General features: G+C 39.3%; 1 protein-coding gene across 1 annotated transcript in view; it reads right to left on the reverse strand.

Annotated features, from left to right (window-relative positions):
- The window catches only part of LOC105177059, a 4,324-nt gene that overhangs the window by 2,732 nt on the left and 1,165 nt on the right, over nt 1–427 (reverse strand). The window lies entirely within an intron of this gene.

Below are 427 nucleotides of genomic sequence, written 5' to 3' on the forward strand. Positions count from 1 at the left end.
GGGGGGGGGGGGGGGTGACACTTCTATCACTAGACAATAACTCATGGAAGTATGATGGAGGCAAATAAGCATACATAGTGTTAGAAGAAAACAAGAGTATTATTAAGCATTCACCCACAAATGATATTATCAACAATATAAAACTGTCAACTACCATTACCAAAGTCACAATTAAAAATGAAAACTAGATAATGGTACCTACCAAAATTGAAACTCCTCTTTTTCGGTCAGAAGAGCAGTAGTTCTAAGCTCCAACTTCTTGCAAAGAAAAGAGAATTTATATCAATGTTTCTTTCCGGCATGTATGTAGCATGTGATGCCCACTGCAGCAAGAGCAACAATGGTTGATCCCCCAACAAAAATCCATTCCCTTTGTTTCAAACCACCAATTGATCCCTTCTTTCCGCTCTCGACTATGGCATCCCCA

This window comes from Sesamum indicum, linkage group LG14, assembly GCF_000512975.1.
Source record: "Sesamum indicum cultivar Zhongzhi No. 13 linkage group LG14, S_indicum_v1.0, whole genome shotgun sequence".
NCBI classification, from domain to species: Eukaryota; Viridiplantae; Streptophyta; class Magnoliopsida; order Lamiales; family Pedaliaceae; genus Sesamum; species Sesamum indicum.